Here is a 26,643-nt window from a genome sequence, read left to right as displayed (position 1 = left end):
TATAAGAACATAGATTCTCCCCAACATCTGTCACTCTGACCTTGCTCAGTATTATGTAATTTATTGTAAGCAGATTGTTTGTACTAGAAGTAAATGTATCCTTTTGGGCTTGGCGTACATTTCTTGAACAAAAGAGGCCATACTAAACCAAATATTTACTGTGAAGCCAATAACTGGTACTCTACAAATACCATGTCTTGAGTAATTTTTATTTTGGTTGTATATAGCTAAAGTATAAGGCAACCCATTAATTGTAAGCTTTGCCTTTCAAACAGAAATTTGGCCCTGAAAAGAAAGACATTTTTGGCTTTATAAAATGATTTATTTTGAAAATTTAAATAAGCCAAAATGAATATACTATGTTATATACCTTTTTTAAAAAATATGATCTTGTTTCTCAGCAACTTGCTTTTTCATCCTTTGAAAATGAAAGAGCACAAAAACATTGTGAATATATTTGTAACATTGCTAAAGAATTCCATCAAACTAATGATGTTTTAGTCATTTGTTAAAAATGTAAAATTCAAAACACACACACACACACACACACACACATACACCCTCTTAGGTATATAGATTGGGAAAGATTAGACCGATGACTCAAAATCTAAAATAAAAGTCATTTCCTGATCATTTTTGTCAGGAAGAAACTAGAGAAGGAAGATCATTCACCAGTCAAAAATCTGGTGACCCCTTCCGTTGTATCCATCGCATAAAAGAAAGCCTGTTTCCATTAATTAAGGACACAAAGTGTGGAGGCGCCTGTCTGGCTCAGTTGGTAGAGCATGGGACTCTTGATCTTGGGATTGCGAGTTCAATCTCCACGCTGAGGGTAGAGTTCACTTAAAAGAATAAATTAAATTAAATTAAATTAAAAACAAAAAACCAAGGGTGGTGATTGCCAACAGGGAAGAGTGAACCTTGTACTCACAAGTTAGCAAACTTTGAAAAGGCAATTTCACAAGGTGCTAATAACATGTTTGGGAATAGTCACAATCTTTGTCCCATGAGGCATTATGGACTTAAGACTTCGTTGACAACTTATTCTGATCAGCCAGTTACATAAGAATTGCTTCTTTACCACCTGTCATTCCCATCCCCCTCCATTTATGAAGTATCCATTGTAGACAAGGCATTGGGATGAGAGATGAGCAAAGAAAATACATGTATAAATAAGGTCTCTGGGGGCGCCTGGGTGGCTCAGTCGGTTAAGCATCCACCTCTTGGTTTCAGCTCAGGTCATGATCTCAGGATCATGAGATCAAGCTGCAGATTATCTCCCTAATCCTCTGTTTCTTCCCTGCTCGTTCTCTCTCTCTCTTTCTCTCTCTCTCAAATAAATAAATCTTTAAAAAATAATAATAATAAAAAATAAGGTCTCTGCCCATTCTGGATTTCCTAACAGATACCAGCAAGGCAGGGATACAAACAATTGAAGAAAGCTCAGCGATGATAAACTTAACCAAATTTTTTATTAGCAAAAGGAAGAAACAAAAAAACTGGAGAGAAGTTCTTAATTTACATGTACAGCTGAGTTTTGCATTTTGGCATTTATAGCTTGGTACTGACTTGCTTTACACAATGTATGAGGAATCCTAATCTTTACAGAGGTCTAGGCTTTAAAAGTTCCAAAGGAGACCCTGTCCTGGCCTTTCTTATCTTGAGGAAATGAAAACCTCTGAAATTTTCTTCTGTTCTGTACTCTTTATTTTCCCCCTGGAGATAGCAGTCATATGATCAGAAAGCCTAGAATTTGTCAGACTTCCCTTGGGGTAAGAAGGCCTCGCTCAGATTCAGATAGTGGCATACTAACAGCAGTAAATCTAATTCTCTCTGCCTATATAGTAGGGCTACTTTGTAATTTACCTCTTCTTTCTTGATGGCTTTGTTCTTGAAGCTTTGAGATGAGAGAGTAAGAAAGCAAAGTTCAATTTGACATATACAAACAAAAATAATACAGTATTTTTTTTTCATGAACACAAAGTATGGTTTACGAATCTATATAATGTCTTAAAAAAACCCAAACAACTCAAACAGGCTTTCTCTAATTCTGTGGAAATGAAAATAGAAGAGCTTCCTTTTAAAGAACATGCTACTTCTCGATTTTAGGGATTCTTATCACAGAGCAGAGACAGTAATTAAAAAGGGTCAGTTGGAAAGTAACTGTGCAATGTGCAGATAAGTGTGGGGAAGATGTCAGGGAAAATATCATCAATAGGTAATATTTTCCCTGAGTAAATTTTCCCACAGAGAAAGATTTTTCTATATAGAGTTACTCATCTGTATCTCAGGCTCACAAACTGGCTGGTAAGTTTTAGTGGCAGGAAAATTGATAAATAGTTGTAGCCTGGAGATACAATTTCTCTCCTTGCACATAAATGTCTTCCCATGCCCCTTGGCTGTTTTTATCTCAAAGCATTAATCTATGTTTCTTGGGGAAAATAAATTCATGATGGTGCATCAGTAAATTCTCAACAGCTCAAAGATTGCCTTAAAATTGTATTTTAAAATATTACCTTTCTATATTAAATTGAGGGTTCACTGTTGTTACCTAAGAAGTGATCTAAATTGGGAGCTTTTAACCAGGGAAATGTGTAGATTCCAATTTGCTGTGATGATCTGGATAATTTATTCCTCATCCATCTCTCAAAACATTTCGAGACTGTGAATCTCGAAATCTGCACGAAAACAAAACAAAGCAAAAAGCTCCCTCAGTGACTCATACTCCCCAAAGTGATTTATTTAAACAGAATAGCTACAACTTCAATAATTGTCCATTCTTCCATTTTAAAATGGAGTGAATGACGGAGACGCTCATTTCAGTAAGTTGCCACTTTACGTCATTCCGTGGACCAGAGGCCTGGCGATGTGATTTGAGCAGTACCAGCTTCCCACCATTAGCAACACACCCTAAAGGCAATTATATTACACAAATTAACAAACCCCAGCAGATGATGTAATTACCTGAGTAGCTGAAAAGTCAGGAAGAGAGACTTCTAAGGATGTGCCAATCCAACCTTCAAGGACTCTTGGAAAAAATTGGTATTACCTACATTGGAACATGTTCTTACACAGCAGGAAATAAGGCCGGGAAAGAGATGGAAACAAGACAGGGAAATATGAGAGAAGGAAGATGTATATAGGTACATAATGTACCGAATGCCCAGGTGTTGCCTTAAGAATCAATAAAAACCAGTGTTTTTTTCAGGGAGGAACAGTAATGCCAAAGGTGGGAACAGATTGCTGTCAGTATGAAATTTTGTAGACTTCACACTTCTGGTAGCGTCTGCTCTCTGGATAATTTATTAAGTCCCTTGTGGAAGAAATCTGTGAGTTAGATCTATTAAAATAAATGTTAGAAACGAACTACTGATATAAGGAACATTTACAAAGACGAACACTTTGGTAAAAAAAAAAAAAAAGCAGCAAAATGTCAGCAAAGTCAGTGTCCTATCCACCTTGTTTATTAAGTTATAATTGAAATATATGAATAAATGTGTTAATGTAACAATTAAAGCATGCACTGAAACCGTGAACATTTATGGACTACCCATCACATGTAAGAGGGTCTTGAGGGAGGTACAGATGAATAACCCAGGCTCCAAACTCTGGGAGTTTATGATAGAACACTTGTGCAGCTGATGAATTGTTTGTACTCTGAACATATGAAGTTCTCCATAAACATTCATATATCACAGACCCTCCGCAGAGGGTGAAGGAGGAAATGAAAATGCTTGAGTCCTTTGCTATTTATTCTTCCCCTAGGAGAGTTCAAAATAAATGATAATTAATGTCAAATACACACACACACACACACACACATACACACACACACCCCTGCTAAATTATTATTACCTTAGCAGGTTTGTCTTACATTCAATCAATATCCACATCCACTTTAATCCATTACTTAATACTAACTTACTATTTATTACGTGCCAGGCACCGGGGACACAAATTAACAAGCAAGTGGTCTCTGTCTTCAGGAAACATACATTCTAATGGATAGACAAATGTAAAATTTTAAAAAGGCAAGTGATTCATTACAAATTATGATAAATACTTTGAAGAAAAAGATTGAGGCCACGCTGTGGGGTCGGGCTGCCTTATTTAGACTAAAGAGTCAAGAAAAGTCTTTTGAAAAAATTAAGCAGAGAGACCCAAATATATGAGAAATTAGTCTAGTAAAAATAGAGTAGGACAAGTTTTCAAGTTTTCTAGGCAGACATCCTGGGCCTTCTTTACATGCTTTCCAATTATTCTTGAGCAATCTTACCCAGTCCCATGGCTTTGCGTATCATCTAAACACTGACAACTCCAAATTTATTATCTGACTCACACTTCTCTTTGGAGCTTGACCTGGATATTCCATTACTTACTTGACATCTCCACTGAGAGGTCTCAGGTATCTCCAACTTAAAATATCTCAAACTAGGAAGTCTCTGTCCCCCACCCCCACCTCCAAAACTGCTCCTCCCCCAATCTTGTCCCTCTTGGTAGGCGATACCTCTATCCATATGCTTATTCATACCAGAAATCCGAGAGTTCCTTGACCTCCCCCCCCACGCTCCCCACACGTGTTATTACCCAGGCTAAGTCTTATCAATTCTATCACCAAAATTGATCTCAAATTACTATTTTGGCATAAGCACCTCTTGCTTAGATTATTGCAATAGCACCAGTGAGCTCGAAATCAACGCCTATGCCTGCATCTGGGGAGCTACAGACCAAGCACGGCAGTCTCAGGTAAGTGGAGGGGACACTTTTCAGCTGATATTTTCAAGCATGTCATGCCAAGAGCTCTACACTTGCACAAACCACTTGGCAAAATTTCTCTTCTGATGGTTTACAAGGGCTACCAATAGCTTCATATTACTTTCTCCTTGGCCCCTGACCGAAAGGGACAATTTGGAGAAGAAATATTTCCATACTACTGCCAGAAGAATTCAACTAGCTATTTCACTTGACATCTATGTTTAAAATGTCAAATCGAACCTCTGATTAAAAAATTCAATTTCTAATTAAACACCGAACACATCTTAGCCCCAAGCTATACAGCAGCTTAAAGAAATTTAACCACGTTTTTAACAATACCTCAATACGCAATATGACTCCAAAGTTTAAAGATTTACTTCCTTTAAAAAAAAAAAAACCAAATTGTTAGAAAAAATTGTAATTTAATTCATTTAACCATAATTTACTTAAAAGTCACTGATACTTTGTTTTCTGTTAGTGCTTCAGGTTGGTTGAAAAACATGATTGAATGGAAATAGATTGATCTTTGCTGGGTCTTTTGGGGTTATTTCTGATAAATAGCCTTTGAAAAGAATCTCAATTTATGATTAAGAATATTTACCGGTATGTAACATCTATACGCATTTGCGACAGAATGTGGGGAAGGTATAACCACAAGATGAATTTCACTACATTCTAGCGGAGAAAGCAATAAAAAATTTTATGGATGTACTGATCAGTGTTTATAAAGGACAAAACAATTAGATTTTATTTGTGAAATAGGATAGAACATTTCAATAAAAACACAATTACTACTGTATATAAGACTGCTAATTGTCCTTATTTATTTATTTTTAAGATTTTATTTATTTATTCATGAGAGACAGAGAGAAAGAGAGAGGCAGAGACACAGGCAGAGGGAGAAGCAGGCTCTATGCAGGGAGCCCGATGTGGGACTCGATCCCGGGATCACAGGATCACAACCTGAGCCAAAGGTAGACGCTCAACCACTGAGCCACCCAGAGGTCCCCTCTAATTGTCTAATTGTGTTTATAAAGCACGATTACTGAAGCTGCTCCATCATACAATGGCTGTGACTCTTGAGAAACCTAATCTTCATTGCTTAGGCTCTCTGTTCAAGGATTTTAGAGGTCTGCATTATTCATATTTGTTTTGAAAGCAGACAAGAAGAGTTTTATCATGCTTTTGATTTCAGATAAGGAATGCCCAGGGAAGTTAAATAGTTCATTGTTTTTATCAAAACATTTTCCAGGAAGTGGAGTTGAAGTGATAATGTCAAATAGAGAAAGAGCTTCAGCTCTCATTCTCCTTCTTTTTTATTAAACAATTGTGCTTGATCTCCTAATGTGAATTAAGATTCCTGATTTCATCCAGTCCTCCGAATCTAGACCATTTCTAGACCTCTTCTAGTGACAAAAGGATGGCACTTCTTTATTTTGAAACTTCTAAAATAATAGATCTTGATGTGGTCACGTCTACTCATTCCAGGGCTAGTCTAAATTAAGATATGTAAGTTAGTATTTAATTTTTGAGCTTAAAATATATCTGTATGTCCTTTAGTCTAGAATTATACATTAGAGGAGTTGACTTTTTTTTTAAGATTTTATTTTACTTATTCATGAGAGACACAGAGAAAGAGAGAGAGAGGCAGAGACACAGGCAGAGGGAGAAGCAGGCTCCACGCAGGGAGCTCGATGTGGGACTCAATCCCAGGTCTCCAGGATCCCGCCCTGGACCAAAGGTGGTGCTAAACCACTGAGCCACCTGGGCTGCCCCTCTTTTTTTTTTTTTTTTTTTTTTAAGATTTTATTATTTATTCATTAGAAATAGAGAAAGAGGCAGAGACACAGGCAGAGGGAGAAGCAGGCTCCATGCAGGGAGCCCAATGTGGGACTCGATCTTGGGACCCTGGGATCATGCCCTGAGCCAAAGGCAGATGCTCAACCTCCTGAGCCACCCAGGCGTCCCTATGGTTTGATTTCTTGACACTTGAATATATTCCAGGGGTTTTTGCTTCAGAACACCTGGTTGCTTTCTGATCCTGATTACTCTCTAAATCAGAAGTAATGTTTTTTAGTCCCTAAGTTTTGGGTGTGAAATTCTAATCCCTTTTATGCTTCTTATGTTCTTATTAATATTTAAAACTGTCTTTTTTATTTGAGTTGTCTCCATATGAAACACCTATTCTAGTTGTTCAACTTGGTAAGCCTCCTTCCAACTACAGTTACGTGGCTGGTAATGATTTTGTTTGGCTTGCTCATTTCAGGGAGTTTGGAGTGCAAGCTCTCCGATCAGGATCTTGGGGTCATTTATATAGTGATGGGTTCACAAGATTATGTGTAAGATTATGTACAAGTAAAAATGGTTTGGACTTTAAGGAACAGAAAACTTGTCTAAAGGTCACTTAAGGGACTCCTGGGTGGCTCAGTGGTTGAGCGCCTGCCTTTGGCTCAGGGCGTGATCCTGGAATCCCGGGATCTAGTTCCACATCGGGCTCCCCGCAGGGAGCCTGCTTCTCTCTCTGCTTCTCCCTCTGCCTGTGTCTCTGCCTCTTTTTCTGTGTCTCTCATGAATAAATAAATAAAGTCTTAAAAAAAAAAAAAAGGTCACCTAAACCATAAGGAAAATCATTGTTTCACATAACAAGAATTCTAAAGATAGGTTAGTTTGAAAGTTGAGTAATTCATTGATTCATCAATGCCGTCCCTTTGCCCAGATGTTTTCCATCTTTTCACATTTCCAGATTCTAAAAGTGTGTTATTTGTCCCCTTGGGCAGATTACTTCTAGGTTTCCCAAGTAGATGACAAAGTCCAGAGGCAGAAAACAGAAATTTGTTTCCAGTGTCTTATTAGAAGAAAGCTTTCCCAGAGGCCCCACTGGGTTTTTGGCTAGAATTATGTCACATACCTAATCCAGAACTAATTGGTAAATGAAATGGACTATCATATTGGCTTAGCAGTGGTTTATGGGACCTAGAGACACAGATCCTTGTAGGGAGTTCACAAGGTTCAAATTCTTTCCTCTGACAATGGTTAAGATGTTGTTTGCCTTTTTTCACTCCACTGGTGGTATAAAAGGAGCAGTAGTGGGTAATATTCCAGGCTGTTTAGTACAAATCAAGGCTGTGGCACCAGAATGTTCTAGAAGGGGACACCTGGGTGGCTTAGCGGTTGAGCATTTGCCTTTAGCTCAGGTCATGATCCTGGGGTCCCAGGATTGGGTTCCGAGTGGGGCTCCCAGGGAGCCTGCTTCTCCTTCTGCCTGTGTCCCTGCCTCTCTCTCTGTGTCTCTCATGAATAAATAAATAAAATCTTTAAAACAAACAAACAAAATGTGCTAATAGTCAGTGTATGCCTCACTGCCAGGCACTAACATAAAGTTATAGAGTTTGCTGTTATTTTCTGGTCCATACTGAAGTGCTCATGTTATTTCGGTCACATACTATACGACTGAGTTATAAGTTGATATAGCTGCTTTTTTTCATGGAACATTTTCTTTCTTTTCTTTTCTTTTCTTTTCTTTCTTTTCTTTTCTTTTCTTCTTTTCTTTTCTCTCTTTTCTTTTCTTTCTTTTAACCCGAAAAATGGACAAAGTACCATTATTCAGACTTGGGTATTTTGCAGACATTTTCTTGAAAATGAACAGAAGAAATAAGCCTGCTGCTTTGAGGAAAACAACTGATAACATTTGTTGCAAATGATAAAAATTCAATCTTTCAGGTGAAAATTAGAATACTGGGTAACTTGTATCCACTACTCTGAGCTTACTAGGTTCCCAGGACTTAAACATTTTTCTGATGACAGCAGTGCTGAAATTAACAGAAGTGATTTTTTTTTTGGTATGGTATGATGAGTGGTGTCAGCATTTGAAAGATCTGCATGACTCAGTGAACCAGTATTTTCTCAATGACTAATGCACGTTACGCAACTACTCGAGGGTAACATCCATCTTAAGACCAAAATAGACTGAAAGATTTAAAGGTAACACTATGCAGTCTCACTGAATCTGTTTTCTGATTCAACATTATAGAGAACCTTTGAGGAACTACCACTTTTGAGTTTTAGTATTGTATCAAAGAAGAATATCCACAAATTTCTGAAGAGGCTGTTAAATTACTTACTATTTGTATGAGGTTGGTTTTTTTTTTTTTTAAACATACTTCAACCAAAACAAGATACTGAATGCAAAAGCAGATATGAACATCTATGTTTTTTTCTATTAAGCCAGACTTTTCAAATATTTTTATTTTGAAAATAGTTATTTTCCATAAAATTTTCACATTAATGTGTAATGGGTTTATTATTTTTACTTTTCAATGAATTAATATATTACAATTTTTTTTTCTTTAAGATTTTATTTATTTATTCACGAGAGACACAGAGAGAGAAAGAGAGAGAGAGAGGCAGAGACACAGGCAGAGGGAGCAGCAGGCTCCATGCAGGGAGCCCGACATGGGACTGGATCCCGGGACTCCAGGATCACAACCTGGGCCAAAGGCAGGCACTCCACCTAGAGATCCCCTACATTACAAAATTTTAATTTTAATTTTCTAAAATGGTAAATATTGATAGATAGGAGTCACATAAACAAATATACTTTGTAGTCCTCGGTAGTTTTGAGAGTTTTTACAAAAGGGTCCTGAAACCAAAAAGTTTGAGAACCACCTGGTTTAGAACAATCAAGGATTAACCATTTGGGGCTTAGCTACAGCCTCCTCTGCCTACATGATTTTATGTTGTCTTAGTAACAGAGTGGTTATTAACAGGGTGGTTAATGGCTTGATTAGAGCAATGATCTGCTGTAGTTAAGTTGAAGGAGAATTTTCCCAGTGACATGTGGCAGTCAGCAAACCGTGATCCATCTTTGGGAAATGTTGGCAAAGGGTTCTCTGGTCTCAGAGACAGGGATCTCATACTGCAATGCTTCTGGGCTGCCAGATTCTAGAGGAAAGCTTTCTTCAGAAGCTGCATATAGGAAAGGGGCAGAAGCAATTTGTTGCCTTTTATGCCCTTTGGGATCACCCTGTATCTCTGGTCTGGCCCCAAAAGGCAGTCATGTTCTTTGTCCCAAGCTGGGGATGCCCATTTCTTTCTCAAGGAACACAAAGCAATGAAATTCCATATCATTATCTCCTATCAGGGCTGGAGGTTTCAGCCGTACCTGGGCACACCTCCAGCCTCTACAAGTCAGCCAAGGCTGTTTTGAACGATGGATTGGTAATTCAGAAAAGTTAATGCATTGAGAGTAAAGGGAGCAAATAGAAATAGAATCAAACAATATTCGTATGAAACCAGAGAGGATAATGATGGTAAAGAAAACTGCCATTGAGAATATGCTAGGCTCTCATTAGATCACTGGGGGAAATTATAATGCCCTTAACCATGATTGAGGACACGATGGGAGCCACAGAATTAGGGTTAAAATGAGGGTTTCTCCTTTGGACATATTGAGTTTAATATTCCTGAAAGTATAGGTAGAAATGTCCACTGAGCAGTTGGAAATATTGTCTGACCTTTAAAAGAGAGATGGGGCTTAAAATACAGATCTTGGAGTGTTCAGCATGAAGGTCACACTTGAAGCTTTAGGAACTGGTAGGATTTCTTTCCCCTTCACAGATAAAGTGATAAGCCAAGGCAGTCAAAGGTAGAAATTTAGGAGGTACCTTGCTGGTGGGTAGGGTGTGACTCTTGATCTCAAGGTTGTGAATTCAAGCCCCATGATGGGTGTAGAAATTACTTGAAAATAAAATCTTATAAAAAAAAAAATCTCTACACCCAACGTGGGGCTTAAATTCATGACTCCAAAATCAAGAGTGGCTTGCTTTTCTGACTGGGCCAGCCAGGCACCCCTAGAACAGTTTTAGATATGTAGAAAATGTAGATTGCAGAGAGTTCTAATGTACCCAACATCCAGTTTCTCCTATTAGCATCTTACATTGATATGTTTGTTACAAATAATGAACCAATATTGATAAACTATTTTTAAAAATATTTTATTTATTTATTCATGAGAGACACACAGAGAGGCAGAGACACAGGCAGAGAGAGAAGCAGGCTCCACGCAGGGAGCTCGATGTGGGACTCGATCCCGGGACTCCAGGATCACACCTCGAGTGGAAGGCAGACACTCAACCGCTGAGCCACCCAGGGGTCCCTGATAAACTATTATTAACTAAAATCCATAATTTATTCAGATTTCCTTAGGTTTACATAATGTGGGGTGTTTTTTTTTTTTTTTTTTCTGTCCCAGAATCCCATCCATGTTGTCACATTAGTTGTCCTAGCTTCTTAGGTTCCTTTTGGTGGTGACAGTTTCTCAGATTTTCCTTGTTTTTTGATGACCATGACAGTTTGAAGAGTATTGGTTAGATATTTTGTAGAATGGTCCTGATGTTTTCCTCGGGATTAAATTCACATAAACAAATGTGAGGTTTTGGGAGGAAGACCATAGAGGTAAAAGGGCTATTTTAATCACCTTATATCAAAGGTACATACTGTCAACATAATTTATCACTGTTCTTGTTGACCTTGATCTTCTGGCTGAGTTGGGGTTTTTCAGATTTTCCCACTTAAAGTTACTCCCCTCCTCTTTCCATACTGTACTCCCAGAAAGGAAGTCTAATGTATGCCACACCTAAGGTGGGGAGTTATGCCCCCACTCCTTTCTTTTCTTTTTTAACATTTAGAATCCAAAGTGATTTTATTTATTTATTATTTATTTATTTATTATTTGAGGGTGAGAGAGAGCAGCGGCAGAGGCAGAGGGAGAGGGAGAAGCAGATTCCCTGCTCAGCACGGAGCCCGTTGCAGGGCTTGATCCCAAGACCCAGAGACCATGACCTGCGCTGAAGGCAGATGCTCAATGGGCTGAGCCACTCAGGTGCCCCTGTTCTCCCTCGTTTTAAAATTTAATCATTTATTTCTATCAGCGTGGACTCTTGGATATTTACTTTATACTCTGGGTTTTAATTCAAAACATTTATTTTGTTGCTTAAACTGTTCCAGCCTTAGCTGTTGGGATGCTTTCGGTGGCTTCTGGGTTTCTTTCACACAGCCCTGCTCAATCATGACTTTTGAGTTAGCCATTTCACCAGTGTGGTGAACACAGCACAACCGTATGTTGAGGAGTAAGTAGGTACAAAGCAGTGGAAGGTACGTAGTACCTCAAATCAAGGTGAGGCCTAATACTTGTCTTTGTAAATCTTCTAGACATTTTAATATCATAAAAACAAAGATAAGTGAAAGTCCTGGCTATGTCATGAAAAGGCCCAAAGCATTAAAAAAACAAAACAAAAGTTAAATTGGATGAATATTGGATGAACATATTATAAAACTTATAATCTGGTGAGACTGAGAAAATAATTACTGTCTGTTCTTACTGCTTTTATATTTGCTGTACCCTAATTTTTTTCTTTTAACAGAGAGTAACGTGGTAAATGTTAATTATAATGTGGGTATGCCAGAATGTTTGATGTGCTCCAAACTTCTCTGAATGCCAGAAGTGTAGGATTATAGAGAAAATAACTTGATTTTAGGTTTCATTTCAATTCCTGCAAAGACTTGATCTTCAGAAATGCTATAAAAATGTTTTCCAGGGAATAGGTAATAGTTCTCACCGCGGATATCTTCTAGTAAAGAAATTTTAAAATATTTAGAAGACAAAGGTTGTGTTCATTTTGTTTTGCGAGTATTTCCTTATTTGAATGAACCGATGAAGTTTTAAAATTTTGCAGGTGACAAAAGAAGCAAGAGAGGGTTGAGGGGTGTTGGTTGGTAGGGTTTGGAGAGGCTAAGGAGGAAAAGAAAATATTAATTTATAACGCTTCCTCCACATATTATTATCAATCACATTTCATATTTTGGGGTCAGAGCAGCCAATCTACCAGTATTTACTCTATATCAACTTTGTACCACACGATGTACTTGAATCTGAGGATACTACATTAAACAAGTCACCATCCTGCTAACAAGCAATAGGTGAGCATAGGAGGCCTAGGTTGGGGGTAGACAAATATACCACAGGTGTGGAGCACTGCAAGCTATGTGCTGTGTGTGCAAGCATGCAGAAGGCAAAACTAAGCCCAATTTGGTTTGGGAATAAATATGCAGGGGAGCTCCTCATAGCAATAACTAAACTTAATCCTAAAGGGCACGTAGGAGATGGAGGAAGATGAAGGAAGGGGTGGGGGATGCAAAGAAGTACACATTAAGAAAGGAAAACTGTAGCATTTGGGGGAGTAACAAGTCTTTGAGCATGGCTAGATGCGAGAGTGCTGGACCTGCATTATCCAGTGGAAATATAATGTAAACCAATTACGGAATAAAAAAAAAAAAAAAAAAAAACTTGAGTAGTTACATTAAGAAAGTAAAATAATCAGGTAAAGTTACTTTTAGGAATGTTTTAGTCTAATATGTTTACAATTGTCTTACTTCACCATGTAATCAATATAGAAGATTTATTAATGAGATGTTCTTACATTTTTTTTAACCACTTGAGAAAGCTAATGTACGAATTACACTTAGAGAGTGTCCCAAATCGCACTGGCCCCATTTCAAGTCTTAAATGGCCACCTGTGGCTTGTAGCCACTCTTGGACATTATCGCCATGGAGTGAAGTAATGAGCGATAAATGTGCAGAAATACGGGAGCAGATTAGGTAGGACATGGTCTGTCAGTGAAACGATGTCACCCGAGGGTGATGGGGGGTTTTTGATAAGTTTATGTGTGGGAGTGATCTGATCAAATTAGCGATGACTCCCATTTTCACTGTGGGCAGTGGATTGGAGGTGGGCTTGACCAGAAGTCAGTGAGTTTTAGGTAATATGTTTTATATTATATAAAAATATGATGATATTTTTAAATAGGGAGTGACTTGAGTGTGGTGAGAAGTAGGAGTCAAGAGTCATAAGGAGAGAGTGAATGGAGAGGAGACAGGAGCAGCTACATCACGTTTGCTTTCTTCCTCCCCCCATCGGAAGTTTGGTAGAACCATTCTAAGAAGGAGAGAGGCTTGGGGGAGGGGGGCGAAAACAAGAAGGATGGCAGGATTGGGAGAGAGTATTCAGTTTGGGACATCTTAAATTCTACGAGTTGCCTGTGAGACATCAAGTGGAATGTTGTCATCTGAAAACAGGGAGATAAATGTCACCAATATATAAATAGTAACTGAAGTCATGGGGTTGGATAATATTACCCAGAGTGAGTGTGTAAAACAGTAATTCTAAATCCTGAATCTTTGGTAAGAATTGGGAGGTAATTTAAAAAAATGCAGATTTTGGTCTCAATCCCCAAGATGCTGGTTCACTAGGGTGACCTTGGAAATTGCATCTTTAATAAGAGCTCCTAGTCTCTGACGCTGATGCAAGGGGTGTTTAAAACACTCTTTACAAACACTCGTGTAGAATGATCTATAAGAGGATTCATTAATGAAAAATCAGGAGTGCTATTTGCTATTAAAATGGAGGGGGATCTGGGTTCTTACCTAAAGGGGAACGAGGTTGCGGGTGGGACAGCTAGGCAGGTACTTTACTGGTGGGGCAGTCAGCCTGGGGAAAAGGCACCACGCTTTGGGTACTTCTCAAGATGTGTGTCCTGGGCATATCTTCTCAATCTACCACCAAACCCATCAAATTCCCCCTCATATTTGAAGGAGGAAGTGGCTAACTACTTTGAAAAGAGCAGAGACATCAAATAGACTACCAGTTGGGAGTGACCACTGAATTTAGGTCATTGGTGACCATTTGGATGATCTAGTAGAGACAGAAGCCCAATGTCAATGGGTGAGTGGACAAAATGGGTTGAGTCAGTGTATAAAAAAAGTCTTTTTAAGAATTTTAGCTAGAAGAGAGAGGAACATGAAGGCAGGGTGTATAGATGGATGTTTGCTTAAGAAATAATACGAGATACATGCCCTTCTTTCGAGTCTGTCCATCCTTGTTGCATTTCCATTACATGGGTGGATTCATTCTGTAAAGTCATGGGACTTCTGTCCACGCTTCATAGAATGTAGTTATTAAATAATATTGTGCTTATACATTCAAATCAGTCAAATAATGTGCAATCATACTAATACTTCCTCTTCTACTAATTATTGGAATGAACAAACCATTTTGCAGAATAACAGTAGGTAATTATGGATAATCTGAAAGAAGTGTCAACCTATGGTAGGTTTAAGATTGGATGAGGGACACAAGAAAGGCAAAAAAAAAAAAAAAAAAAAAACAGAAAAAATTCAGCCTGAACCAGAATTTTTCAGTTTCCTTCTTACCTGTCCTCTACCAGCCGATCATGCACCTTTGGCGGAGCCGCCTCCTCAGCCCCAAACTGATAAAGTTTCTAGCCTCCCTTAAGCATGGTGAGTCCACAAGGCAGTTCATCTATCTCTCGTAAAGAAGAGCTCATCAGAACTTCATTGTTGCAGTAATTTTGTGTTAGCTGCTGACTCCTCTCTCCTCCTCAATAATTCCACTCCCATTATTAGGGTAATTTAGAACTGACTGATTATCAGTCACCAAACTTATTCTTTACCAATGTTAAGTACCAGTGTAAATAGGACACAAATGCAGTAAATATTTAAAAGATTTGCCTTGCTTCCAGTGTGAATGTGGAGGGCTACAAAGTATAAAAATTAAAATGAAATGAAATATAAATAGGAGTGTTAGGGCTTCATTTCTTTTCTTTTCTTTTTTTTTTTTTTAATATTTATTTACTTATTTGAGAGAGAGAGAGAAACTCAAGCAGATTCCATGAAGAGTGTGACCCCTGACATGGGGCTCAATCTCAAGACCCTGAGATCATGACCTGAGCTGAAATCAAAATCAAGAGTCAGGTGTCCAATCAACCATGCCACCAAGGCACGCCTTAGAGCTTCTTTTCTAAATATAGCTGAAAGTTCAATTCATTATTTTTGTTTGTTTCCACCTGAGAGGATGGATCTATTTTGGAATGAAGCCAAATAATTTAAAAGTCACATTTGCATCACTTTCAAGGTATGCACAGTTTGCCTTTAAAAAGTGCCAGGCAGGGGTATGCAGCAGCAGCATCTCAGCTGGTGTCACTATTGATATATTTGGTCATTTCAGAATTGCTCCAGGTACAAAACTGTTATTCTATATTGGAAGTCCTTACATAAATACAGAGAAAAAAAATTACTGCTTCTGAAAGATTTGCGAAATTACATTTTAAAGCTCTAGATTTAGAAAATCATTTATGTGCCAGAGTTTGTTCTAATTCTTTGAACATTATAGATACTAGGAGTCTATTTAATTTGCTTTTATTATAATGCTTTATTTTTTACCATTATTATGGAATTTTTAAAACACAAGAGCAGGGAAAATAGTAAAATGACACCCATATAAACATCATCCACCTTCAGGAGTTCACACGTGAGTAGTCTCGCATCACCTATATACTCCCACTGGATTATTTCAAAGCAAATCTTGGACATCGTATTGCATCCATAAATACATTGGGGTATACCTCTAAAAGACAAGGACTCTATTTTTCTTTTAAGCATAATACTAATATCACATGAAAAAAAATTCCTTACTATCAAATATCAGTCATTATTAAAAATGTCCTGATTATCTCATATTTCTTTTTACAATTGGATTCTTGAAATTAGGAACCAGGGAGCCTTCCATAATGAAATGCTGTATTTTCAATGTTTACTTAGCTGTGAATTCTAGATGAGAAGACTTGAAGTGCTTCAAAAGACATTCCTTGACAGATACTAATTAGGAAAATAATTAAAAAGATTATTTTCTACGTAGTCACTAGAGGTTTCCAGTTTGATCTTCATTTCAGTAGCAGAAATGCCACCTGGCCTGACACAGGCACTTGAGCCCTCTGAACCTAAAGTCATATACACAGATTTCTAAACTTTTAGGCTTTCTGACTTTGTCTTTCAACCTTTGGTCAAAATCCTAAGGGACATAATTATATGTTGGATCTGTACTTAATTAATAGGAACCATTCTCTAGGATCTGGTCTTTGATCTAGTCTTCGGATAGACCAATTCCCCAGGGACCTAATAGAGTAGAGTGAGTTGGAAATTCAGATAATTCTCATGATACCTGATTTCCATTTCCTACTCCCTTTTTTTTATCTATACCAATGTAAAAGCAAAATTAGAACATAAAAGATGATACAGATGGTTCATCACATCTGTCTTTGATGGTTCCCATGTAATAAAAAGGTTTATAAAAGAAAATATCTCTGCTGAAGAGTTTGGTTATTTGGCAATCAGTATCAACCGGAAGGGTCAAGATACCTTCCATCTACACTTGTAACATTGCTAATAAATCAGGTATCCTAACACAAAACTCTAAAGAACTGGGAAACATACAGGAAGAGGCTCACGCTGGAATCATACTCAAAAGTAGCCACTCTATTTTGTGCAAATTCTAGAGAGTTCAAGTTCAGAGTAATAGTCACACAGGCATACACACAATTCTTTGTAAAGATTTATGATGTTTGTTGTGGACTCTGCCTTGAGAGGATAAAAGGTTCCTATTCTGGGTCTCCCAGGACGTAGCCCACGCTGCCTCCAGTGAGCCTGGGAAGTGTGAGTCGAGGGGATTTGGTTGTGGTCTTGTATAAAGCTGACGGTGCCGTTCTCGTGATTCAGCACTGCTATCTTTATAGCATCAGAAAAACATTCTTGTTAGCAAAAACCGATTTGGCCCTTCGTTTCTTAAAACAGGATTTGAGAATTTAGCAAGTACATCTTCTTCTCTCTCTTTCTCACACACACACACACACACACACACACGCATGTGATAAATAGCTTAGTGGTTTAAGATCAAGGGCTTTGAGCTTAGACGGTGGGTTTGCGATTTAGCAGATGTCCCCCCAGTTGGGGATGTTACAGGATTTCTCTGCAGTTATTTTCTTAGCAGTGAAATGGGTATGATGAGAGTAGACGGGGTTGTTGTGAGAATCATGTAAGAAAATGTCTGTAAAATGCTTAGGAAAGTTCTGATGCCTAGTAAACATTCAGTAACTGTTCGTTAGTGGTGCTAGTAACAGCATTAGGATAGAGAAATTATAAAAATGTTATAACCTTTACCAAATCCCACCACTATGAATGTAGTTTATTTCTCCAAATCTCATTATATGCTCTATAGTGTTATACCTGGCGTTCCACTCATGCACAACAGTTCTTCAAGGCACTTTTTTGGGGCCTGAGGGGACCTTGCTGGTAACCACAGCTCCTGCAGCCCTTTGTCTTGAGGAGTTTGGTTAGGGATAAAACACAATTAAAGGCACACAGAGAAAGGGGTAAGGGGGATTTTAAAATTGACTGGAACCATAAAGGAAAGAAATAGTATATACTGAGAAGAGGGAGAAGTGGTAAGTTAGGGGAAGAGGGCTCTCGAGATAAGGAAGGCCTCTTGGAGAAAGTGAAACCTAAAGGATGAGAAAGTTTCTGGTAATCTAGATTATCCTTTTTAGCTGCAGAATATTTTACCCTATAGATACACCATGAAAATTACTCTTATTTAAGGAAAAGCAAATTTCTGATCAGATGCAATTAATGTTGGAAAATCAACAATGATATTCTGTTGTAAGCAGTATTTTCTGAAATTCCATCGTAGGCCCTACTAACAACCTTTTGCTAGGTAATTGGTGATAATTGTGACAGGGACCTTACTGTTGCTTTGATTATACCTTATTAGGTGTCAGGGACTTTACAAAGTATTTTAAATGCCTACATTATCTTATTTACTTGTATTAGTTTATTTAATCTTAAAAGCAACCCTGGAGTAGTTCTGGTAAACTATGACAGATGGAACACGGGTGTTTATGTTTTTCTCAACTAAAAGATCACAAAAATGAAGTAAAGAAATGGCAAAGATACAGCAATAGAGAAGATAATGGGCAAGAGTAATAAACAGTTTGAAAGATAGAGAATGATGAACTATTTTTCCTTAGAGAATTTAGTCCTTGGGAATGGGAATAGCAGGAAGAAGGAAGCCCTTGGGGGTGCTGAGTTGTAGCACTGGGCCCCTGTGAAGAAGGAGGTGATCCATATATCTGGAAATAGGAAGATGTTGAAAATCGAGGGGATCCCGGAGGGGCTCAGCAGTTTAGCCGCCTTTGGCCCAGGGTGCGATCCTGGAGACCTGGGATCGAGTCCCACGTTGGGCTCCCTGCATGGAGCCTGCTTCTCCCTCTGCCTCTCTGTGTGTGTGTGTGTCTCTCATGAATAAATAAATAGATTCTTTAAAAAAAAAAAAAAGAAAGAAAAAAGAAAAGAAATCTGATGTAAAGGAGCAGACTCCCTGATCTCCTAGATATGAGTGTGTGTATTTAAGAGAGTTAAATCCTGGCCTTCCTTATTGAAAGTCAATAGCAGAAATCTAAAATTGATGAAATAGCAGGGTAAGTATATCATTTTAAAACATGGACATAATTCCCTGGAGAAAAGCTGAAATAATGGAAGGTTTTGTTCCAGGAGGTAAATTCCGGAGTTGGAGATATACTGCTGTTTCTGTTCTAATTTTTTTTTAATTGTAGTTAAATATATATAATAAATATCATTTTAGCCATTTTTTTAAGGTCTGACACTCAGACAGAAAGGTTTTATTGACTTGTATTTATGAGTAGATGAAGAGCCCATTAAAAAATTCTACTTTTTTTCTTCCTAGCATCTAAGATATTGCAAAATAAAATCGAGTGGGTTTAATCAATATGGTGGGTTTTGTTGGGGTAAAATATACACAAAATTTACCATTTTAACACTTCAGTTGCATTAAGTACATTCACAGTGTTGTACAGCCATCAACACTATCCATTTCCAGAATTTTTTCATCATCCCAAATGGAAACTGTACCTATTATGCCTTAATTCCCCATTCTCTTCCTCACCCTCTTCCCCCACCCACCACGTGGTAACCTCTGTTCTGGTACTTTCTGCTTTGATGAATGTGCCTTTTCTAGGTATCTCATACCAGTGGAATCATAAGATATTTGTTTTTGTGTCTGACTTACTCCACGTAGCATAATGTTTTCAGGATTCATTTGTATTATAGCACGCCATTTCTTTTTGAAATTTAAAGCTAATGTTAATGTATTACTCTCATAAAAATAGAAAGTAAAACAAACAAAACCCTGCAAAATAGTGCTCAGTTTTTAGGTATTGAACTCGAAGCTGAACGATCAGGCTTTAAGAAGGGTGTTTCAAGGCCATAGCTAGGACGTTAACAGAGCGGGGGTCCAGTTTCATTTTCTCTCCTTGACCCTTATCAGAGCTCTTTGTTTAATCCACGATTGCTTCACACGTGGATTATTGCTGTAACAGCTTCCCAGGGTATTCATTTTCTATTTCTGTTGTAACACGTTACTTCAAACTTGGTGGCTTAGAACAAGTTCATTATTAAGTTCTGTAGGTCGGAGGTCGGACATGGTCTCACTGGGCCGCACTCCTTCTGGAGGGACCCATCTCCCTGCCTTTTCCAGCTTCTGGAGGCCACCCACATTCCTTAGCTTTTGGCTTTCTTTCTCCAGCAACATTGCATCACTCTGACTGAACTTCCACGGTCACATCACCCTCTGATTTTCCTGTTTCTACTTTTGTGATTAAATTGAGCCTGCCTGGGATCCCCAGATGGCTCAGTGGTTTAGCGCTGCCTTCGGCTCAGGGCATGATCCTGGGGACCCGGGATCGAGTCCCACGTCCGGCTCCCTGCATGGAGCCTGCTTCTCCCTCTGCCTGTGTCTCTGCCTCTCTCTATCTCTCATGAATAAATACATAAAATCTTAAAAAAAATTTGAGCCTAATTTGGGATCCTCTCCCCTCAAGGTCAGCTGACAACCTAATTCTATCCCCAGTCTCTGCTTTCCTTTGCCAGGTAAACTAACATTCACGGGTTCCAGAGATCAGAATGTGGGTATCACTTGTAGGGAGTGTGGGAGGCCTTCTTCTGCCTACCAAGCCGATCCTATTGGCCTACTTCCCTCTTGCCTGTGATCTTGACACTTGCTTAAGATCCTTGGGCAGCTCTTACAGCCTCCAGGGCAGCGTTCAGACTCTCTGTATGGCCCACAAAGCCCTGCCTTACCGGTCCTGTCTCCTCTCTTCCAATCTCCCGTGTCAAAAACACACGTCAACACCCTGGGTTTCAGTTCCCCAATTGAGAACCATACTTGTACTCATTTCACCCGTCTGCTTGCATTGCTCTGCCCCCTGCCCTTTAATCGGCTCTGTCTTACTCATCCTTAAGTCAGACCTTGCATATCACTTCCTTTTTGAAGGCATGTTTGCTTTGATTGCCATAGCAACCCAGACCCCTCTCTCTCTCTCTCTCTCTCTCTCTCTCTCTCTCTCTTTCTCCCCAATATAGCACTTTCCATACTGTACTGAAATTGCCTCCTTTTATTGTCTCCTTGACTGGATTGTAAGCTACTGAAGGGCAAGAATCCTATTTTGTTCGCCCTCATTTCCCAGCTACTTAATGAGACTAGCTGGCATCATAAAAAAAAACACAAACTTTTGCTTGAAGATCTTTCCAACCCTTAATTAACACTTGTCTCTCTTTCCAAGGGAGACTTGCAGAGGATAGAGGTAAATCTTAAGGGCTGGAGTGAAGTGATGGTTTAATCCTCTAAGCGAATTTCACTTTAAATTTGCTGGGATATATTTGCCTGCACCTGACCAAGTCTTCGTTGATGAGCACGTTAATAGCTCTCTTTAACATGACTGATCAAACTTGTTAACATATACTTGATTCTGCTTAATTTTTAATATAACTCCACTGGTATAAATAAATACTTGAACAACTACATCAAATCACCATAAAGAGGGGAAAGCTTTCAACTAAATGTATAACCAGATTGGCTAATTAACTTTCTAATTTAAGAGACTGTGGAATAAACATCTCCCTTGGAATTGATTCAAGCCAGTCAAGCTGAAAGATAAAGCAAAAAAGAACAAATGTTCACATTACAAGTATCTTGAAATGTTTTTATGCTATTCTCTATTCTCTATTCCATTTAAAATTTCCATTGACCTGCAACATTTACAGACTGAAAACCAGTTTATGGTTCTACAGATTTCTAAAAAAAATTATCAATCTTTACAGAGAAACTAATATAGGTATCCTCACAAAAATTGGGACAGACTTGATATAAGGAGGGAAGGTATTGCAAGGATTAAGGCTGTAGTCTCCAGATCGACTGTCTGGACTGGGGTCCTGGGTCTGCCCCATGCTGTGTAACTGCCTCAACTTTCTTCATCTGCGAAATGGGCATAATGATATTTACCTTGCAGGGCTGTACAGGGATAAGTTATATTTAACTCATTTAAACCACCTGACACATTTTAAACTATGCATTTTCCCATATTTAGGGTGGGAAGAAACACTGTGAAACCTAATTGCCTAGAGAAAGCAACTGTCACGGTAATTGGAATGAAACCTGAGTTGATGAAATCATTGGAAGCTGTAGGTGAGATCATCTATGGGGAAGCAAGCCAAGCATAGTAGGTTCTTAATTATTGGCTACCGCCAGAATCATTCCCCCAAAAACATTCCCCCAAAAACATTTAGCTTCTCTAAAGATGTGAAATGGTTAGAAGAGTTGGTCCATGGCATTCTGTGAAAAATGCAAAAGTGGCTTATTCCAGTAAAAATAAAATATAATTTGGACTTTAGTTAGAAACAGCGCAAGAAAAATTTAGAAATCCCTAAAAGCTACTCTGTTTTGACAATTCATTTATTACCTTCTCTGATGTTTAGAATTCTGCTGTATTCCTGCTGTCAAATTTTTAATAAATAAAGGTAAGCAATGTTTGTTAAGCTAAACCTAGTGTATCTTGATTTTTAAAAGATATATTGATTGTTTTCATAAGTGTCATTTGTGAGACGGGTCTCATTAGTTGGAATCTCTAGGCAAGGTTTGAAACCTCTCATGTGATGACATTTTAAGTGAATTTTAAAAATGAGTTTATTAATTTTAACTGGTTAAGCAAATGAACCTGCTTTAAAAAATAATCACATGGAGGAGCGTCTTGTCTAGGAGGCTCAGTCCGTTAAGCATCTGACTTTGGCTTTAGGTTATGATCTCAAGGTTCTGGAATGGAGCAAGTTGGGCTCCCATGCTCAGCTGCTTCTCTCTCTCTTCCCTCTCCTTCTGCTCTTCCCCCTTGTTCTCTTTCTCTCTCTCTCTCTCTCAAATAAATAAATGAAATCTTTGAAAAATTTACATGGTCACTTACTGCTAATGCATTTCCATGTTGATAGTTTTCCTTGAAGTGTGACCATTCACAAATCCTCTTTGAGTTTACAATATTCATGTGGATTACTTACATTGCCTTTTTTTTTTTTTTTTTTTTTTAATTCCTTTGGACTAGGATTCAAGGTTTGGAAAGTTGATTTTTTTTTTTCCTGTGCTTCCAGCATTGTAAAAGATCCAGAACGTCTGCCTGTTGGCATCTAGGCCCCCAGGCTTGGTACAAGGGACAGCTTACCAAGCCTGCTGGTTTTCTTCATCTTAGTATTCTGTGAGTGAACGAGGCTGGCTAGAAGCAAGATTGAGAAGTTGGCAATTTGTCTAGTTTTCCTTTTGTCCCACACTACTTTGAACCACATTACCCTTAGGAAACGGGATAATCGTGTTTCCTCCCTTCTTAACACTTCCTCTTCTTCAGAAAAGGCATGAAAAAAAATACACTTTCGCAGCAGTATAAATAAGTAGTAAAATAGTGGTAACTTCCCTCAGGTCAAAGTCCCTTTGGTTTCAGGTTCCAGTAATAAAGTTCTAAATGTGAAATTCCGGGGATGGGTGACCCTGGGCAAGAAGTCTTCTTGGTACCATCATGTAGGCAAATGTATGGTCTGACTGTTATCCTGGCTCCGGCTGTGAGCTTCTTCCTTTCATTCATTCTTCTGAGTGGGTATTCCTATTTCCCCTGGGTTAGGTCTCGTTCCTATTTTTGAAAGGACTTGCCATGGCAAATCAGAAGCTTGAAGCCTCTCCATATTGTCCTTCTTCCTGTCTAATGTTGATGAAAGTCCTTGTGTTTGCACCGCAATGAACCAGAACTGAGGGATTTGCCTAGTCTAATGTTGGCAGCAACTAGGCCAATGATATAAAAGTTCACTTTTCTACTGGGGGTGGGGAGTTGTTTGAACTGTTGTTTTAATTGTTTCATTTCTCCAATCTATTTTAGTTTGTGCAGTTAGCCTGAAACTCATTTTATTGCAGAGGCCTACAAACTCAAAATGGTCTCACCTGACAGGCATATCGGTCACATTTGTCTCTCTCCAGGGTGGGACCCCATACATCCCAAGTCTCATCCTGATCCTGGGCTTGACCTGTTAGATGTCACACAGTGCTACGGGTCTTAAAGAACACCATGAGGTGTGCCTTTTACATTTCTCTGGCTTCAGATCTGGAGCAGGCTGGGGAGAGAGCTTGGGGGGGGAGGGGGGGCTCGATTTCCAGGCTGGAATACATAGTCTCCAAAAGTGAGTAGACAATTGTTAATTTTGAGGCCTTGGTTTAGAATATATTCCTGACATCTTTTTTCAATTCGTTAACACCTTTTCCTGCTACTTTGTACCCCCCCCCCACCTCAGTGCTATATATCCACATAATTTAGTCTTTCTTGTTCTCTTTCCTCTAGGCATGACCTTGTCTGATCCACACTTTTTTGGCCATGTAAAAATCAGAATTAATTAATTATTTGAGACAGAGCTGGTTGTGGGGGGCAGAGGGAGAGGTAGAAGCAGACTCATCCCGGAGCAGGGAGCCTGACCTCGGGCTCGATCCCAGGACTCTGAGATCATGACCTGAGCCAGAGGTAGATGCCTCACGGACCGAGCCACCCAGGCCTGTACCCTAATTAAAAGTTCTTAACTTTGTTGTGAACGGTGACTTTTCCCCTCTACTTGAGGGAAACCACGTTTATGACACAGACTTCCTTTAGTCACAACTAAAAATTGAGGTAGGAAGTGTGGTTGCTTTCCATATTTATTGTAGCTAGTTCTTTTCTAATCCTCTGAGGAGCAAAAAAGGCCACTGGATTTATTATATCATCCCTCACAAAGGTAGGTGGGCCATGCTTAAAATTTTATATATGTGAAATAAAATTGTGATCAGTGCAGTGTGAATAAGCAAAATTAATGAAAGGAAACCATTTACAAATAATTCAGTAGTACTCTTTCTTGCCTCCACCCCCACCCTACCCCCCTTTGGCTTTTTGCAAATCGTCTGTACTGTTTTTAGAGTTCGGGTGAGCTTCTTTATGAATCCAATGAAGTGGATAGGAAAAGAAAATGACTAAACCTTTAGAAAATTCTATGATTCTGGGTGGCTCAGTTGGTTACGTGTTCGACTCTTGATTTTGGCTCAGGTCACGATCTCAGGTTCATGAGATCAAGACCTGCTTTGGGCTCTGCACGGTGAAGCCTGCTTGGGATTCCGTCTCCCCCTCTCCCCTCACCCCTTTCTCTTGCACGGGTGCACTGTCTTGCTCTCTCTTTCTTAAATAAAAAAGAAAATTTTATAATTCTAACATACTAGAAATTCCTTACTCTGACACATTCCTTGTACATAAAATGGGCAAAAATAATACATTACGGTGATATTTTTGCAGCACTCGCCATTGTTTAACTCAGCAGGTGATTTTGAGTAAGGCTTCAAGTCATTTGCTGAGATTCCTTTTCCCGGTGGGAAAAGTAATATACTAGTTTGCAGCTCATTTACCATATGTAGTAATTTTAATCTAAGCCTTGCCCTAATCAGAGGGCATATACTTGATCATATGTGAATGTTATGGGTAAGTGTATAGAAGTGAGAGGAGACGTGGCCTATTTTCAAGTAGGTTTACCCTATAGTTTTATGCAAGGATGACATTTAAAGCAGTTGGTTAAAGCGAGGGCACCAGCTGATGAGAATGCCAGTCTTCGGTAACAGGTGGGTCCTATCGGTTTCCTGCTTAGCCAGGCATTAACCTGGGAGGTCTGGAGAATCCTGAAAGGGCTGATACCGGGGTAGGGTCTTGAGGAACTGGACTCAAAGCTGCAGCTGTTGACTAGCTTGTATGGAAGTATCTGAATATGTGATGAATCGGTTCACCTGCACTTGTGTGGAAAAGCGTTGTGGGTAGCGTAACATGTAAGTAATCTAAGTACTGTATCTTACTGACATTTAGGAGAAAGATTTGCATATATAGTAAAGGTGGTGATAATAATGTGGTCAATAAAGTAATTTTAAGCCTTAAAACATAAGGGTAATTTGGAAGCTTTTAGTGCTTAGTACCTAAAAGATGCACCCTATCGATTTTATGAAATCTAAGGACATAGGTCAACTTTTATGGGATCCAAGGAGTGTAGAATGACTTTAGACCACTTCCCTTGACTTACCCATGAATCTGAGGACCGTGGTCATTGTCTCCCAGTCAGACTTGCCCTCTCCCTACACCTCAGCTCTCTCTACCTACAGCTATGGAACCTGGCAATAGGGGGGGAAGGAGGAGGGCCCGTGGACAGAGCTTCCCAGACGAGAAAAAAGGAATATGAGCAGCTCAGTGTCTTGACCGTCCATAGGCATTTATTTATTGAGCGCCTAAAAGCTGTTGTTTGTAGAGATGATAAACCAAGACCCAGAGTCTCGCTTCACAAAGATGAGCAGGCCGAAGAGCCGGACATGCGGCCTTACTAACTGGGGTTGGATCCCAGATCTCCTATCTGTTCTGTGATCTGAAGCCAGTTCCTTAACTTCCTGTGCCTCAGTTTCCCGGGGGGGGGGGGTGGTTAGCCACCTCCAGCTCACTGCGCTGTGAGCAGCAAGCGCATGTACACGCGAGACCCCCCGGAGGCACCTGGCGCCCCGTGAAGCTCGTGGGTCCCGGGGCTGTGCCCTCCGCTGGCCCCCCCAGAACTCC

General features: G+C 39.1%; 1 protein-coding gene across 2 annotated transcripts in view; it reads left to right on the top strand.

The window, feature by feature from the left end:
- The window catches only part of SLC39A10 (solute carrier family 39 member 10), a 136,538-nt gene that overhangs the window by 42,258 nt on the left and 67,637 nt on the right, over positions 1-26,643 (top strand). The gene's annotated exons all lie outside the window — the stretch shown is intronic.

Source organism: Canis aureus, chromosome 36 (genome assembly GCF_053574225.1).
Source record: "Canis aureus isolate CA01 chromosome 36, VMU_Caureus_v.1.0, whole genome shotgun sequence".
NCBI lineage: Eukaryota > Metazoa > Chordata > Mammalia > Carnivora > Canidae > Canis > Canis aureus.
This window is presented reverse-complemented; position numbering and strand designations above follow the sequence as displayed.